Consider the following 19067-nt stretch of genomic DNA (forward strand, 5'->3'; position numbering starts at 1 on the left):
CTACTTCAGTGAAAAACTGCAGTGTACAATGAGAGAGGGTACCAAGCTGTTGTTAGCTGCTGTTTAGTTGGTCCCGACTCATGGAGACCCCATGCACAACTGAACAAAGCGCTGCCTGGTCCTGCACCATCCCCATGATCAGTTGTGGATCAGGCCATTGTGATCCACAGGGTTTTCATTGGCTGATTTTCAGAAGCAGATCCCCAGGCCTTTCTTCTTAGTCCATCGTTGTCTAGAAGCTCCAATGAAACCTGTTGAGCATCACAGCAACATGCAAGCCTCCATTGACAGATGGCTGGTGGCTGTGCATGAGGTGCTTTGACTGGGAATCAAATCTGGGTCTCCCACATGGAAGATGAGAGTTCTACTAATGATGTCCTGCTCAAATCCCCTTACCCTTGCCACTTCTGAGCACACTGGCCTGAAGGTTTTCTTTGGCCATCAGTGCCAACTTTGCCCTCAATGCGGCAGGCCAGAAGTGCCAGGATATTGATGTTCCCCTGGGAGCATCCTGCAACCCTGGAATTGGTGTATAAATACCTGAGCTCCTCCTGTTTTGGGTAGAATAACTCTAAGCTGTATGTGCTACATTGGCTCCCAGAGTTCCTCAATGGAATTTAGCTCGAGTCGCCACAGTGAAAACAGGCAGCTTTATTGACTGTTTTTCTTCCTTGTCTCACTTCCCCACTCTGCTACTGGGTATTTCTTTCGCCTCCCAAACAAAGTACCTGTGGGTGGTGCAAATGGTTAAGTGCTTGACTACTAGTTGAAAAGTTGGTGGTTCGAAATTACCCAGAGACTCCTTGGAAGACAGGCCTGGTGATCTGCTTCTGGAAAGGTCACAGCCTTGAAAGCCCTATGGAGCGGTTCTAGTCTGCACACAAGAGGTTGCCATGAGAAGGAATCACTTGACAACTAACAAGAACAAGTCAAGTCCTTGTCTCAAAGTCGGCTTCTGGGGGAGTCCAAATTAAAACCTATGCTTAACCTGCATTTTATTTTGTAACTAATCCTTACTCCTATAGGTGTCTTTCATAATCTCTGCAATTCACAATCCAGGAAATAGTAGTCGGTTCCCAGTAGAGTCCTAAGAACTTACTTTGAAAAATATCTCTCATACTCAGAGAGTTTATAATAAACAGTGGAGATTTGAGTCTCAAATGATTAAAGGAAACTTTTGAAAACAGTCCCAATGCTATTTATTCTTCCATAGCTCAAAATAATCTTCCCCTGAAGTATAGCGGTCTTTGTTCTCATTTGAATATTGTGTTTTCTCACTCTAGCATCCTAGATATGACAGAAGCATGCACCCTTTGTCCTCTGGGATTTTTTAATATGCAACAATTGGCATACATGGTCTCCAGTTTTAAATCGTTACAACCCGCTATAGCCTCACCTGAGTGGTGTGTTTAAAAAAGCTAATGGTCTGTTTTCTTTTGCCTAATTCTGCCCAAGTGACATGAGTGCAAATATTTAGGGTTTATCTGGACTCTCCAAATTTAATCCCATCAAATAAGTAGTCAGTGACCAAACTGAAAAGATTTCTTTGTCCCCAGTGAATTGACCAAACATGGAATTCCATAAAGCTACTACTGTCCTGTGAACTGTGAGGCTACAATACATGGAATTAATTTGTTTCAACGGAACCTTGTAGGACCAATTATACGTCATGACTTTTAGATACAGTGCAGTCTCACTTTCTGAACCAAAATAATTTCATCTTAAAGTTGGAATGCAAATGAGAGTTATTCTTTCAGGTTTTACTTACTTAAATTTCCACCGCCTGAGGCCTGTGAGGGAGAGAAAGGGACAAAAATAAAGGGCCCATTTCAGAAATTGAGTTCTTTAGAAACACTGTGGATAGAAAGGATGTATATAATTTCAGGGGCAAGCAGAAGCCTTGACCATTGTTGTCATAGCATCTACTGGGGAATTGTTTATTTGCAAATGAAAAATAAAGAAGAGGGATCTTTCCAGGGAAGTGTTGGAGGAGAGTACTTTGGAACAGATTGTCCCCACAATAAGGCCATGAGGGTCAACTGTGTGGTCAGTTCTGGTGCAAAATGGAAAGGCAAGGTTAAGACGACAGTATAGAAATAACAGAACAAGTAACTTTACTTGCTAGACACTCTCTAGTTTCAGCAAGGGTACATAGAGCATAATCTAACTTTAGTTGAATCTGAAGGTATCTTGGGTCTAAAAGGAGACCATGATACCTTTAAGGACATAGCAAACAGGAGAAACGGAAGCATCTTTTCTGATCCTCTGGGCCTGCTCCTTTTTCTTCTTTTTCCGGTCTTAGAGTTTTTCCCCCATCTAAACCTTCCCCTACTGCACTAAATACTACAAGGCTGTCATAGAGGAGAGAAAGGATCAAAGAGACTGCTATCTGCAGAAGTTTTTGTATGTAAATCCTGGTAACTTTTAATAATGCAGATACTGTCTGGAAGCCCCAAGCTTTGGAAGCTTTTATGTGGAAGGTTTGAGGATAAACTTGGTTTCCTTGGAACTAGACAGGCTTCACGTGGGGGATGATGACTGATATAAAAATTAATTCTTTATCCCGTGTTCTGTCATCAAATCAGTGACAGGCCCTATACCCGATTCTCTCAAAAACTGGAATTGCTTTAGGGGAACAAAAGATGGTTATCTACTATGTTCTAGTTAAAAAATAAAAGGTGTCACTTTGATGGCTAAGGTGTGCGTGACCCAAACCTTGTGGTCTTTTCAATAGCTTCATATGCATGGAAAGGCTGGACAATGAAAAAGGAAGACAGAAGAAGAATTGATGTATTCAAAATGTGGTGTTGGCAAAGAATATTGAATATACTGTGGACTGCCAGAAGAACAAATGAATCAACCTTAGAAGAAATACAACCAGAATACTCCTTAGAAGGGAGGATGGAAAGACTTTGTCTTTCTTGCTTACTTTGGACACGTTATCAGGAAAGATCAATCACTAGAAAAACACTCATTTTTCGTAAAGTAGAGGGTCAGGGAAAACAAAGAAAACCTTTAGTGAGATGAACTGACACAATAATAGCTTCAACAATGGGCTCAAACATACCACTGAGCATGAGGATGGTGCAGGACCTGGCAATGTTTCATTGTTATACATAAGGTCTCCATGTGTCAGAGCTGACTTGATGGCAACTAACAGCAACAAAGTTACAAATTATAAAGATATCAATTCTATAGAAAATGGTAAGTTTCAAGATAGTAAACTGAACTACTTTACCTGCTTGGCATGAACCGAAAGTAGTAGCTTCTTTCACTTAAGTGATTTTCTCATATTTATACTCCCGTTTCCCTCGAATTTCCTATACTGCTTTATTCTTTATCTAAATTCTAAATGTTCTGTGCCTCACATGTCTCTTTTTAATTTCTACTCATTTTAACTTTTTCTTTGGTATTACCTAATAAAAAAAAATAGGCAGTGACATATACAGTGAAACCTATGAGAGCTGGAACTCAACGGGATGGCCTTGTTTTTCTGGGTCTCACAAATTTTTCGCCATTGACAGGGTGCAGTCACCACTTTTCTATCACTCTATTTAGTGGAAAACATTTGGGTTTTTCTTCTCTGACAGGTTTCCACCTTAGACAAGTTCAGGCTTTCATAAGTTTTACTGTATTTAAATATTGACTCCTCAAAAAGAAATTTCAGAAATAACTCCCATGCCCCTAGCCAAATAAACAGATTTCTCTATGCAAGTATTTTCCATGTCTCTTGAACTACTTCTTCCCCTTCCTTTTGATTATCATGCCAGTATACCACGTACTTGCATATATTTTATAGATAGAAGCACAAACACACAGTTCAAAAGCCAAATAGGTACAAAGGTCTATACAGTGAAAAGCTTTCATTAAATTCTTATTCTCAGCTGTTCAGTTCCCCTGCCTAGAGGTGATCATGTTAACAGTTTTTGTGTGTGTGTGTATTTTCAGAGATATCCTATGTGCATGGGTTATGCAAGTTACACACACACACACACATACATGCATTATCTATCTATCTAGATCACTCAAAAGCAGTTGCAATAGTACATCAACAAGGAACTGCCAGAAATTTAAGCCTGATCTAGAAGAGCATGTGGAACAAGGGATATCATTGCTGATGTTGGGTGGATCTTGTTTGAAAGCAGAGGATATCAGAAAGATGTTTACTTGTGTTTTATTGACTATGCAAAGTCATTTGACTGTGTGGATCATAACAAATTATGGATAACATTGCAAAGAATGGGAATTCCAGAACACTTAATTGTGCTCATAAGGAACCTGTACATAGACCAAAAGGCAGTCATTTGAACAGAGCAAGGAGATACTGCATGGTTTAAAATCAAGAAACATGTGCATCAGAGTTGTATCCTTCTACCATACTTATTCAATCTTACGCTGAGCAAATAATCTAAGAAGCTGGACTATATATGAAGAAGAATGTGGCATCAGAATTGGTGGAAGAGTCATTAACAACCTGCAATATGCAAATGACACAACATTGCTTGCTGAAAGTGAGGAGGGCTTGAAGCACTTACTGATGAAGATCAAAGACTAAATAGTCTTCAGTATGGATTACACCTCAACATAAAGAAAACAAAAATCCTCACAACTAGACCAATAAGTAGCATCATGATATAAGGAGAAAAGATTGAAGTTGTCAAGGGTTTAATTTTACTTGGATCCACTACTGAGACCCATTGAAGCAGCAGTCAGCAAATGGAAGGACGTATTGCATTGGCAAATCTGCTGCAAAAGATCTTTCTTTAAAGTGTTAAAAAGCAAAGATGTCACTTTGAGGGCTAAGGTGCACCTGACCCAAGCCATGATATCTTCAATCGTCTAATACACATGTGAAAGCTGGACAGTGAATAAGGAAGACTGAAGAAGAATTGGTGCCATTGAGTTATGGAGTTGGCGAAGAATATTGACTATACCATGGACTTCCAGAAGAACAAACAAGTCTGTCTTGGAAGAAATACAGCCAGAGTGTCCCTTGAGGACATTATCTCACATACCTGGGACACGTAATCAGGAGGGACCAGTCCCTGGAGAAGGACATCATGCTTGGTAAAGTAGAGGGCCAGTGAAAAAGAGGAAGATCTTCATCGAGATGGATTGATACAGTGTCTGCAACAATTAGCTCAAACATAACAACCATTGTGAGGATGATGCAGGACTGGGCAGTGATTTGTTTCCTCTCATAGGGTCATTATGAGAGGAAACTGACTCGACGGCACCAATCAACAATGATAAAAACAAAGGCTACCTGATCTTTAACAAAGGTCCAAAGTCCATTAAATGGGGAAAAGACGAATGGCACTGGCAAAACTGGATGTCCATCTATTAAAAAAATGAAACAGGACCCATACCTCACACCACACACAAAAACTAACTTAAAATGGATTAAAGACCTAAATTTAAAATAAAAAACTATAAAGATCATAGAAGAAAAACCAGGGTTAATACTAGGGGCCTTAATATACATCATAAATAGGAAACAAACCATAACTAACAATGTACAAATACCAGAAGATAAGCTAGATGACTGGGATTTTCTAAAAATTAAATGCTTATGTTCATTACAAGACTTCACCAAAAGAGTAAAAGAGAACCTACACGCACACTGAGAAAAAATTTTTGGCTATGACATGTCTGACAAAGGCCTAATCTCTAAAATCTATAGGAAAAATCCAACACCTCTACAACAAAAAGACAAATAATCCAATTCGAAAATGGGCAAAGGATATGAACAAACACTTCATCAAAGAAGGCATTCAGGCGACTAACAGACACATGAGAAAATGCTTGTGATCACTAGCCATTAAAAAAAAAAAGAGAAATGCAAATCAAAACCGCAATGAGATACCATCTCATCCCAACATTACTGGCACTAATTAAAAAAAAAAAGAAAATAACAAATGTTGAAGAGGTTGCAGGGAGATTGGAACTCTTATGCACTGCTGGTGGGAATGTAAAATAGTGCAACCATTTTGAAAAACAATGTGATGCTTCCTTTAAAAGGTAGAGATAGAAATACCATATGATCTAACCATCCAACTCCTAGGAATATATATATCCTAGAGAAATAAGAGTCATCACATGAATAGACATATGCATATCAATATTGATTGCAGCATTATTCACAATAGCAAACAAATGGAAACAACCTAAATACCCATCAACAGATGAACGGATAAACATACTATGGTACATGCACACAATGGAATATTACACAACAATAAAGAACAATGAGGAATCTGCAAAACATCTCACTACTTGGATGAATCTGGAGGGCATTATGCTGAGCGAAATCAATCACAAAAGGACAAATACTGTATGAGACCACTATTATAACAATTCATGAGAAGGTTTACACATAGAAAGAAACAATCTTTGATGGTTATGAGGGAGGGAAGGGATGGGGAGGGGAAATCACTAACTAGACAGTAGACAAGTGTTAACTCTGATGAAGGGAAAGACAATACACAATACTGGGGAAGTCAGCACAACTCGACCAAAGCAAAGTCGTAGAAGTTTCACGGACACATCCAAACTTCTGGAGGGACGGAGTTACTGGGCTGAGGGCTAGGGACTGTGGTCTTGGAGAAATCGAGCTCAATTGGCATAGCATAGTTTATAAAGAAAATTTTCTACATCCAACTGTGGTGAGTAGGGTTTGGGGTTCTTAAAAGCCTACCAGTGGCCATCTAAGATACTCCATTGGTCCCACCCCATCTGGAGCAAGGGGGAATGAAGAAAACCAAAGATACAAGGGAAAGATCAGTCCAAAGGACAAATGGACAACAACTACCACAACCTCCACCAGGCTCTGCCCAGAAAAACTAGATGGTGCCTGGCTACCACCACCGACTGCTCTGACAGGGATCACAATAGAGGGTCCTAGACAGAGTGGGGAAAAATGTAGAACAACATTCAAATTTATGCACGCACACACACAAAGAGAGAGAGACCAGACTTGCTGGTCTGACAGAGACTGGAGAACCTTTAATACTATGGCCCTCCGGACACCCTTTTAACTCAGTACTAAGTCGCTCTTGAGGTTCACCCTTCAGTCAAAGATTAGACAGGTCTATAGGGCAAACAGAGCCCTGGTGACACAGTGGTTAAAGAGCTTGGCTGCCAATCAGTAGGTCAGCAGTTGGAATCCAGCAGTTGCTCCTTGGAAACCTTATGGGGCAGTTCTACTCTGTCTTTTAGGGTTGCTATGAGTTGGAATTGACACGAGGGCAATGAGATTGTTTTTTTTTTTTAAATAGGGCAACAATAACACATGTGAAGAACATGCTTCATAGTTCAATCACGTGTAGGAGACTAAATGGGCACACCAGCCCAAAAGCAAAGATGAGACAGCAGGAAGGGACAGGAAAACTGGAGGAATGGAAACAGGGAACCTGGGGTGGAGAATGGGAGAGTGTTGACACATCACAGGATTGGCAACCAATGTCACAAAATAATTTGTGTGTTAATTGTTTGATGAGAAACTAATTTGCTCTGTATGTAAACTTTCACCCAAAGAACACACACAAAAACACACAAAACCACAACAAACTAAACCCGTTGCAGTCGAGTTGACCCTATAGGATGGAGTAGAACTGCCCCATAAGGTTTCCAAGGAGTGACTGGTGGATTTGATCTGCCTTTTGGTTAGCTTCTGCTTACAGAAATTGGTTCCTAGAAAGAAGATAAGCATTGCATCAGCTGAAACATAAATTAATTTTTTTTTTTTTAACGTAGAGTTGGGAGCCCTGGTGGTGAAGTAAAGAGCTCTACTGCTAACAGAAAGGTCAGTGGTTCGAACTCACTGACCACTTCTTGGGAGAAAGATGTGGCAGTTTGCTTCCGTAAAGATTATATCCTTGGAAACCCTATGGGGCAGTTCTACTATGAGTCGGAATCGACTTGATGGCAACGGGTTTGGTTTTTTTGATGAGTATTCACTAAATGTCTATTGCTTGATTCTAAGAAAACATTTTTTTCTTTTTCTTAAAACAATTTTTGATTAATTTGTGAGTACTTTAACTGGGCTATGTTTTGAATGATAAGATTTGACTTAAAAATAGCCCTGACATGATTTTTGGTAAGTTTCTTTCTGTTACATGGGAACGACAGTACTGTCAGTTGAAGATGAGACTGAGGATTCCATGTTCTGATTTGGTCATGGTTCTTTATTATCAATTCAATTTCCATGTATTTAGTGCATTTTTTATCTCTTATAAAGATAATTGTTCATCCAGGTAAGATGAGCAGCTAGTGAGTTTTCAAAAGAGACAGCCATTAGGTGACTTGATATCAGTAGTGTTCATAAGAACAAAATTATGAATCAGGAGAGCATGTAGAAGCTTAATTTAAAAGTTTATGAGGGGTATAAGATGAGCTATTATAGGGTAACAATTATCTGAGAGATAAAACTGATAGATCCTATAAATGTTTTAAGTGTGCTGGCTAAGACTTCCTGACTTTTCAAATGACTGCCTTTATCCAGTTTAAAAAAAATCCTGAAAATTAAAGCAATTATTATTTATGAATAAATATATTTAATAAGAACAGCATAATAATCAAATAAGTTTTTGTCTAACTTTAAAATTGATAACATTTTAGGGCACAATATTCACTTGAATTTTTATATTTATAATTTTGCGTTCAGATTCCACGTGGTAACATGCGCTCTTATGCAATGAGTTATCTTTATGACTTAAAAATAATGTTGGTGTACATGTGTCTGTAGATATTATCTATCTCTCACCTAGGGTTCAAAAAACAGGGGGAGTAAATATCTAGGTGGGGTTTCTATTCTTGGTTGTTAACTTTTTTAAAATGTTTACCCCTTTTTAAAAAATCTATTGTGCTTTAGGTGAACTGGTTGTTAACTTGATGGATTAACTGATCAGGAGCTTCTGATATAGATGCAGTGTATCTGGCAGTGATAAATGATGCTTATGTTATTGTTTTTTATTCTAAAGCTTTTGGCTGTTTAAAAATTCATTTTGGATGGTTTACGTTCTCTCTATAAGAGAATGAAAGTGTCAACACACAGACAACCTACTCATACACTGGTCTACTAGACAGCATCTACTTAATAGTCTTTGGCTGTTGCCTGCACACCTCACTTTCCCCTTTGGAACTCAAAGATGGTACAATTAATCCTCGTAACATCCCTTTACACTTGATTAAGAACAGGTGGCAGTATCTTCATTTCACAATAAGACTCTTACACACAAAGAAGTTAATGATTTGCTGACAAGCCAGCAACAAAACTGGGCACGCAGCCCTTGTGGCTGCCCTCCTGGCCCAGCATTCTCTGCTCTGCACTGTCATGCTTCCGGCCTTAGAGTCATACTTTCAGTGAAACTGCTTTTCATTATAAACCACATGTTTGCTTTTTGGATAAAAATAGAAGACCAGACAAAGCGGGTCTTTTATCATACTGTTTTTATCATATTGTTCAAATCGTCACAGTCAATGTTTGTGTGTCGTTTAGTACTTTGTCCCCCCTTTTGTCCCTCTATATGAAGATATTAGAAAGAAATCAAGTGGCCTATCATATTTTTATTGTAGACAAATGCCTTTGTAATGCTGTTATAATAACAATATGTAACTTTACAGTGAAGGGCTGACATGGGATTATCCTCCCAATAGCATTAACAGAGCTGAATACCAGAGAAAATATTTTTTTATTCTATGAGTCTTTCATGGAAGTGAACTTCTTTTGTAATCATTTAAGTTTGCTAAGACACTGAGAGTTCTTATGCAGTCATGATTATAAAACAAGTCCCAGAATTTGGGGAAGCATAAAAAAACCTTAGGGGCACATTGTATAATTAGAGTAGTCCCACTGTGTTATAAAATTTAAAATGGAGAGAAGTAATTGCAGGCTACACTTTGAAGATATCAAACATGAGAATTTCACTCAAGCTGCCTCCCCTCTTTCCAGCTGGCAGCATCACCACTGGAATCACAAACAACAGCAGGTTATTTTAGCAGATTGTGTCTCATCCAAAAGAAAAAAAAGCTTAGTTGTATCAACAGACAAGAAAATTCAACAATTAACAAATAATGTGGCATCAGTTCTATAAAGAATATTTTAAAACTGTAACTTCTTGAAAAAATGCAGATTAACTTTACTGGGAAAAATTCATTCAAAATACAGAAAACTCATAATTGTATAGTGTGGTCAAGAAATAGGATATCTTATAAATAAGCATTTTGATTAATAGAAGTAGCATGGTATTGCATAAAGATTTTTTATGCAAGTATGGGTCAGAAGATCAACTCTGCTACTGTGTGACATTTGTCCGTTCATTCGACTTCTCTCAATTAGTTTTTTCACCTATAAAATGGGATGGTGGTGGTGGAAATACATATTCTTTCTATCACAAAGTGTTATTACAAGGAACTGTAAAGTATAACGTTTTCTCTACACCATGCGGGGGGTCCAGTTTTAAATTATTGAGCTAGAATAAACTGCATGTGACATAAAAGCTAAACTGTATGTAAATACATCTTTGATATTTCATAAAGCAAAGGTGTAGAATTAATGAATCTCAGTCCACAAACCCATGGGCACAAGAAATAATGTTTAAAATTTTCTAAAGTGTCACCTCAGTTATTCTTGGGTTTCCTTTCCCTAAAGGCTGTTCCGTGCCTGGGATCTTACATAGGGTCAAGGTGCTGTGTGTGTGAGTGTGGGCACATGTGTCCATCAGATCCACTGGGATTGGTCCACTTTGAGATAATTGCTGACCTTGACCACATGGTAACTACTCCTCTCCCAGGTCTTGCTCCCACCCTGAGGGCATTGCCAGAAGCAGAGTGCAGGTCTTCTAGCTCTAGGGGTCCATCAATATCTTTCTGATTCGTTCCCTTTGCCAGTCTGGGGAAATCTTTTTCTAGTCTGAGGGAAATCCTTTTCCCCACGTTTCCTCAAAAAACTCTGTATAGATCTAAGAATCTTCTCTAAAAGATTTAACCTCCCAAAAAACCAAGCCCACTGCCATTGAGTCAATTTTGACTCATAGTAAACCTACAGGGCAAAGTAGAACTGCCCCATAGAGTTTCCAAGGAGTGCCTGGTGGATTTGAACTGCTGACCTTTTGGTTAGCAGCCATAGCTCTTAACCACTACACCACCAGGGCTTCCCTGAAAGACTTAGGCTTTTAAAAAACAAGAGCCCGAAAGATTTGCTGCCTTTTTCTACTTTCTGCCCTGCACATACCTACCCTGATGCACAGAACTTGCTATTTGATTGAAGGTGGGTATGAGAAAAGAGGAGTCCCTGGGTGGCGCAAACTTTTAAGTGCTCAGCTACTAGCTGAAAGGCTGGTTCTTCAGATTCACTCGGAGGCGCCTCAGAAGAAAGGCATGGTGATCCGCTTCTGCAAGATCATAGCCTTGAAAACCCTATGGGGGCAGTTCTACTCTGCAACACATGGGGTCGCCTCAAGTCAAAATCGACCCAACAGCAACTAGCAACTACGTGAAAAAGGAAGGGAAAAACCCAGAGTACTATTGCAAAATATCAATAGCCATTTATTCATTGAACAAATGGTTACTGAGCACCTACTATATACTAAATACTGTGCTCCATATATGCTTTGGATATAGCAGAGAACAAGACAGTTCCTGCTCAGGTGTTTATATTTTAGAGAAGACAGACATTAAACAGTGACTTAAATGATTAACTCTACAATTACATTTGTGATAAGTGCTATAAAGCACAAGCAGAAGGGGGTGTTAAGAGGGGGTATGAGGGGAACTGACTTAATATGGAGTCAGGCAAGGTTTCTTTGAGGAAGGGCCTTTTAAGCTGAACTTAAATAGCAATCAGTTTGGGGTGAAGGGGGGCATTCAGACAGAGGGAAGAGTGTGTGCTGTGCCTTACATCTGGAAGGGTAATGGTACATAAAGGCAGATTGTCATCATATACCATGACTAAGATGTACAAAGAATTATTACTTTTTTTGTGTTCAAACAGTTTTATTTCAAGGGAACTGTCTACCTAAAGCAGATAAATTATTCTATGCATTCCAGTATGTTTGTTACAATTTATTGATTTTTTTCCCCAGATTGAATTACCATTATTTGTCACTATCCAATTTAAAAGTCACTTTTAGCATATATGCAGTATTTCTGAGTTCCTTCACTTTCTAACATTTATTTACTTTCTCACGGGATGAGATAAATTTGTCTTGCCCTGGCATTGGGGAAGGGGCAATTGGTTCTCTCTTCCCTCCAATTATGATGTCTTATTTTCCTGGGTTTCTGAGCATCCTCATAGTAATTTCTTTGCCTATGCTTCTATGCTTCTGGGCATTACGTGGGAACCTGCTACTGCCAGTGAAGGACATCGTCACTGCCACTACTCTCGATACTCCAGATCAGGTATCATTGAAGTCTCCTCTATCCACTCCAGACCTCTCTTGTCTACCAGTTCTCTCAGCACTTTGACAAATTTCTTGGGACCCAGGAATTCTCAGCTGCTTTTTTTTTCCTCACCACAACACCCTGTAGGGCTGTTCTCAGATCCACCATTCCTTAGCATCTTACTCAGCTCTGTTGAACTGCGTGCACTGCCAAATGCAGGACTTCTCTGACAGGTTTGCAGTTCTCTCAGGCCATGTCCAAGGAAGAAGCCCAATTTGTTAGGTTGAGATATAATTGACATAGCATAAAATTCACCTTTTTAAAGTGTATGATTTAGCTCTTTTAATATATTCACAATGTTGTGCAACCATTACTACTGATTCCAGAACATTTCCATCAGGACAAAAAGAAACCCCATACCTGTTACCAAAAACAAAAACAACAACAAAAATAAAAACCAAACCCACTGCCATCAAGTTGATTCCGACTCATAGCGATCCCACAGGGTTTCCAAGACTGTAAATCTTCATGGAACCAGACTGCCACATCTTTCTCTCTTGGAACCGTTGGTGGTTTCGAACTGCTGACTCTTTGGTTAGCAGTCAAGCACTTTAACCACAGCACCACCCGGGCTCCTGTAACTAGGTACTCCCGATTCCTCCCCACCTTCAGACCGTACCTTCCCCACCCCCCAGCCTCTGGCCTGTTTCTGTGGTTTTGCCTCTTCTGGACATTTTATGTAAATGGAACCAGACAATATGTGGCCTTTTGTGTCTGGCTTCTTTCACTTAGCATAATATTTTCAAGGTTCATTCATGTTGTAACATGTATCAGTACATCATTCCTATTCATGGCTGAGTAATACTCCATTGTATAAATATGTTGTTGTTACCCGTAGGTGTTGTCAAATCAGTTTAGACTCATGGCAACAGAATGAAACACTGCCTGGTTCTGTGCCATCCTCACAATCGTTGCTGTGTTTGAGCCCATTGTTGGAGCCACTGTGTCAATCCATCTCATTGAGGTTCTTTTTCTTTTTCACTGACCCTCTACTTTACCAAGTATGAGGTCCTTCTCCAAAGACTGGTCCCTTCTGATGGCATGTCCCAACTATGTGAGGCAAAGTCTCACTATCCTCCCTCTAAGGAGCATCTTAACTGTACTAATTCCAAGACAGATTTGTTCGTTCTCCTTGAAGTCATTATATATTCAATATTCTTCGCCAACACCATAATTCAAAGGCACCAATTCTTCTTTGGTTGTCCTTATTCACTGTCCAGCTTTCACATGCGTATAAGGCAATTGAAAATACCATAGCTTGAGAAGTGTGCACCTTAGTCCTCAAGGTGAAATCTTTACTTTTTTACACTTTAGAGAGGTCTTTTGCAGCAGATTTACCCAATGCAATATGTCGTTTGATATCTTGGCTGCTGCTTTCATGGACATTGATTGTGGATCCAAGTAAAATGAAATCTTTGACTATGTCAATCTTTTCTCTGTTTATCATGATGTTGCTCATTGGTCCAGTTGTGAGGATTTTTGTCTTCTTTATGTTGAGGTTTAATCCATACAGAAGGCTGTAGTCTTTGATCTTCATCATTAAGTGCTCCAAGTCCTCTTCACTTTCAGCAAGCAAGGTTGTATCATCTGCATATTGCAGGTTGTTAATGAGTCTTCCTCAAATCCTGATGCCCTGTCCTTCTTCATATAGTCCAACTTCCGGAATTATTTACTCAGCATACAGATTGAATAAGTATGGTAAAAGGATACAACCCTGACACACACATTTTCTGATTTTAAACCATGCAGTATCCACTTGATCTGTTTGAACAACTGCGTCTTGGTCTATGTACAGGTTCTGCTTGAGCACAATTAAGTGTTCTAGAATTCTCATTTTTCCCAATGTTATCCATAATTTGTTATGATCCACACAGTCAAATGACCTTGCAAAATCAATAAAAAAACAGGTAAACCTCTTTCTGATATTCTCTGCTTTCAGCCAAGATCTATATGACATCAGCAATGATATCCTTCATTCCAGGTTCACTTCTGAATCTGGCTTGAATTTCTGGCAGGTCCTTGTTCATGTACTGCTGCAACTGTTTCTGAATCCATCTTCAAAAAAAAAATTTAATTGCATGTGACGTTAATGACATTGTTCAATAATCACCACTTTCTGTTGGATCACCTTTCTTTGAAATGAGCACAAATATGGGTCTCTTCCAGTTGGTTGGCCAATACCTGTCTTCCAAATTTCTTGGCATAGATAAGTGAGCACTTCCAAGTTACACCCATTTGTTGAAACATCTCAAACGGTATTCTTTCAGTTCCTGGAGCCTTGTTTTTCACCAATGCCTTCAGTGCAACTTGGACTTCTTCCTTCGGTACCATTGGTTCTTGCTCATATGCTGCCTCCTGAAATGGTTGAATGTTGACCAACTCTTTTTGGTAAAGTGACTCTGTGTATTCCTCCCATCTTCTTTTGATGCTCCCTGCATCATTCAGTATTTTCCCTTTAGAATCCTTCAATATTGCAATCCAAGCCTTGAGTTTTTTCTTCAGTTCTTTCAGCTTGAAAAATGCCAAGCATGTTCTTTCCTTTTGGTTTTCTAACTCCGGGTCTTTGCACATTTCATGATAATACTAAAGTATTTTTGTCTTTGTGACTTTGTCTTCTTGAGCTGCCCTTTGAAATCTTCTGTTCAACTCTGTTACTTCATCATTTCTTTTCGGTTTAGCTTCTTTACCTTCAAGAATGAGTTTCAGAGTCTCTTCTGACATCAGTTTTGGTCTTTTCTTTCTTTCTTGCCTTTTCAATGTCCTTTTGCTTTCTTCATGTATTAGTCCTAGATGTCATTCCACCACTCGTTTGGTCTTCAGTCATTAGTGTTTGATGCACCAAATCTATTTTGAGATGGTCTCTAAATTCAGGTGGGATATACTCAAGGTTGTACTTTGGCTCTTGTGGACTTGTTGTATAAATATACCAGACTTTATTTATCCATTCTTCAGTTGATGGACATTTGGATTGTTTCCAGTTCTGGGCTATTATGAATAATGCTACTATGAATGTTCATGTACAAGTTTTTGTTTGAACATCCATTTTCAATTATTTTGGGCATATACCTAGGAGTGGAATTGCTGGGTCATATGGTAACTGCATAACTTTTTTTTTTTTATTGTGCTTTAGGTGAAAGTTTACAGCTCAAGTTAACTTCTCATGCAAAAATTTATACACATATTGTTATGTGACCCTAGTTGCAATCCCTACAATGTGACAGCACACTCCTCCTTTCCACCACACTCCCCCTGTCCTCTCTTGTGTCCATTCAACCAGTTTCCGTCCCTTCCTACATTCTCGTCCTGCCTCCGGACAGGAGCCAACCATTTGGTCTTGTGTATCTGATTGAACTAGGAAGTGCATTCCTCATGAGTATAATTTTTTGTGTTATAGTCCAGTCTAATCTTTGTCTGAAGATTCCTGGGCTTCAGGAATGGTTTCAGTTCTGGGTTAACAGAGCATCCAGGGGCCATAGTTTCAGGGGTTCCTCTAGTCTCTGTCAGACCATTAAGTCTGGTCTTTTTACGTGAGTTTGAGTTCTGCTCCACACTTTCCTCCTGCTCCTTCCTGGACTCTTCTGTTGTATTCCCTGTCAGGGCAATCACTGATTGTAGCCAGGCACCATCTAGTTCTTCTGGTCTCAGGCTGATGGAGTCTCTGGCTTATGTGGACCTTTTGTCTCTTGGGCTAATATTTTCCTTGTGTCTTTGGTGTTCTTCATTCTCCTTTGCTGCAAGTGAGTTGGGACCAATTGATGCATCTTAGATGGCTGCTGGGAAGATTTTAAGTCCTCAGACGCCACTCACCAAACTGAGATGCAGAACATTTTCTCAAAAAATTTTGTTATGCCAATTAACCTAGATGTCCCCCAAAGCTATGGCCCCCAGCTACTCTGTCCCTTAAAGTGTTTGGGTGTGTTTAGGAAACTTCTTAACTTTTGCTTTGGTCCAGGTAACTGCTTAATTTTTGAGGAACTGCTAAACTGTTTTCCACAGCAGCTGCACCATTTTACGTTCTCACCAGTAACATATGAGGGTTACAGTTTCTCCACATCCTCATCAACACTTGTTATTTTCCATTTAATTTTATTTTTGGTGAAAATATACACAATAAAACCTGTTTCCATTCTACAGTTTTTAGAAATAATGATCAATGACATAGATAGGTTACATTCTTCACATTGCGTCAACATTCTCATTATTTCTGTTCTGTTTGTTTCACTTCCATTTACTTAAACTCCCTGACCTCCAACCTATCTATGCTTTAAAATAGCTATTGACCCTTTGGTCTTATACAGATTGTTCTTTTGTTTTTAAATGCCTTACTCAAGGGTGACAATCTTTACTCTTTGTGCTAAACTCTTACTTAATTTACAAGTGACTAAGGGTTAGTTCCAATTCAAGATTGAAGAGCAACTCAAGACCATAATCTTGGGGACTCCTCCAGCCTCAATATGTCCAGTAAGTTTAAATTCTTTAAGAATTTGTAGTTCTGTTCCACATTTTCTCCCTTTTTGTTAAGATTTATCTACTGTGTTCCATCTATCAGAATGTTCCGTAGTGGTAGCCGGGCATCATCTAGTTTTTCTGGTCTCAGGGTGGACGAGGCAGTGGTTTATGTAGACAATTAGTCCTGTAGTCCAGTTTCTTTTCTGATTCTTGAGTTTCCTACTTTGTCTTTTGTTTCAGGCGAATAAAGACCAATAGTTGTGTCTTACTTAGGTGGCTGCTCCTAAGCTTTTAATACCCCAGACACTAATCACCACACTTGGAGGTAGAACATAAACTTAAAGAATTATACAGTGAAAATTGTGAGAGCCAGAACTTGACAGGACTGCCTTGTTTTTCTGGGTCTGGAAAGTGTATTTAACAAGGTGCAGTCTTATCAGTTTTCTATCACTCTCTGTTAGTGGAAAATATTTTCGTTTTCCTTCTCTGACAGGTTTCTCCCTTACACAGGTTCTGGCTTTCACAGATTTTACTGTATTATGCTAACTGATTGGGTTGTCCCATGAGACCATGGGTTTAAGCCTTCAAACCAAGAGAACTAATCCCATGAGGTGATTGGTTATGTCTAATTAATATCAGCATCTGTAGCTCCCCTTTTTGTTATTGCAAAACCATGCATAACCTAGCATTTGCCCATTCATCCTTTTTCAGTGTGTATTTCTTATTGACATCAATTACATCAGTCATGCTGTGCAAACTTCACCCACATTCAGTGCCACCTTTCTCTGTACAATAAACAAAAAGTGACTACAACCAAGGGAGTGGAAACCCTGGTGGAATAGTGGTTAAGTGCTACGGCTGTTATCCAAAAGGTCGGCAGTTTGAATCCACCAGGCGCTCCTTGGAAACTCTATGGGGCAGTTCTACTCTGTCCTATAGGGTCACTATGAGTTGGAATTGGCTCGAAGGCAATGGGTTTGATTTTTTGGTTTTGGCCTAGGGAGCACTTCCCTCCCACCCCCCAACCCTTGGTGAACGTTAGTTTCTGTGTATGTACTTACTTATTCATGTCATTTCACAGAAGTGAGAACACACAATATTTGTCTTTTTGTGATTGACTTATTTTGCTCAACATAACATCCTCCAGGTTCGTCCACGTTGTGAGATATGTCAGGAACTCATTTTTCTTTGTCAGCGAGTATTATTCCATTGTATGTACTTACCACATATTCCTTATCCGTTCATCCATTGATGGGCACTTAGGTTTTTCCCATCTTTTGTTATTGTGACTAGTGGTGCAATGAACGTAGGTGTGTATATGTCTGTTCATGTCTCTTCTATTATATTCCTAGGGTACATGCCTAGGAGTGGAACTCCAGGGTCATATGGCAGCTCTACTTCTAGCCTTTGAGGTACGCCAGACTGTTTTACACAACAGCTGTACCATTTTGCATTCCTACCAGTAATGGGTGAGGGTTGCAATTTTTCCACAACCCCTCCGACACTTGTTATTTTCCTTTTTTTTTGAATCTTAGCCATCCTAGTGGGAGTAAAATGGTATCTCTTTGTTGTTTTGAATTGCATTTCTCTGATGGCTAACGACATTGAGCATCTTTTCACGTTTGTTGGCTATTTAAATATCTTCTTTGACAAAGTATCTGTTTATGTCCTTTGCCCAGTTTATGATTGTGTTGTCTTTTTGTTGTGAAGTTGTACAAGTTTTACGTATAATTTAGATATGAGACCCTTATCAGTTATATTGTTCCTGAAGATTTTTTCCCCAGTTTGTAAGTTGTCTCTTTACTATTTTGATAAAGTCTTAAAAAATATATTTTATTGTGATTTTGGAAAAAATTTGTATTTGGGCTTTGTTCTACTTTTTTTCTCCATTCTATCCAGGATCATCTACTGTGTTCCTCGTTGGAGCTGTTGGTAGTGGTAGCAGGGCACTATCTAGTTCTTCTGGTGTCAAGGTAGGTGAGGCCGTGGTTCGTGTAGACTATTAATCCTGTAGACTGCTTTCTTGAGTCTCTGGTTTTCTTCATCTTTTACTCCAGATGGATAGTGACTGAGAGTTGTACCTCACATGTCTGCTCGCAAGCTTTAAGATCCCAGATACTACTCACCAAACTAGATGTAGAACATTATCTTTATGAACTGTTATGCTAACTGACTGA

Source organism: Loxodonta africana, chromosome X, assembly GCF_030014295.1.
Source record: "Loxodonta africana isolate mLoxAfr1 chromosome X, mLoxAfr1.hap2, whole genome shotgun sequence".
NCBI classification, from domain to species: Eukaryota; Metazoa; Chordata; class Mammalia; order Proboscidea; family Elephantidae; genus Loxodonta; species Loxodonta africana.